A 612-nucleotide genomic window follows, 5' to 3' on the forward strand; every position below is an offset into this window, starting at 1 on the left:
TATATAGTGACAGTAATGAGAGGGAATTAAAGAAGCAATTAGTGGAAATATGAGAGAAGAGTTTGAATGTAAATAGAAGTAAGTATATAATTATATAATTAGTATTTATATAATTTATATAATTATAAAATTAGTATTTATATAAGCAATTGTAAAATATGTATCCAACTGGAATTATTTAAGTGGTACTTATTGTGTTCTTGGAAGGTGTCAGTAAGAAACACACACACACACACAAATACCAGTATGGACAAAATATTTTGTTTTGCAACTACAATACGCTACCAAACACAATAAAAGTTTACATAGATTTTCCTAGTTTATGCACACACACACACATACATATATATCTTATGTCTTTTACTTGTTTCAATCATTTGACTGCGGCCATGCTGGGGTACCACCTTGAAGAGTTTTTAGTTGAATGAATCGACCCCAGTACTTATATTTTAAGCCTGGTACTTATTCTATCGGTCTCTTATGCTGAACCTCTAAGCTATGGGGATGTAAACACACCAACACCGGTTGTCAAGCAGTAATGGGAGAAAAACACAGACGCAACACACACACGTTTATATATATATATATATATATATATATATATATATATAT

This window comes from Octopus bimaculoides, chromosome 3 (genome assembly GCF_001194135.2).
Source record: "Octopus bimaculoides isolate UCB-OBI-ISO-001 chromosome 3, ASM119413v2, whole genome shotgun sequence".
In the NCBI taxonomy this organism is placed as follows: Eukaryota; Metazoa; Mollusca; class Cephalopoda; order Octopoda; family Octopodidae; genus Octopus; species Octopus bimaculoides.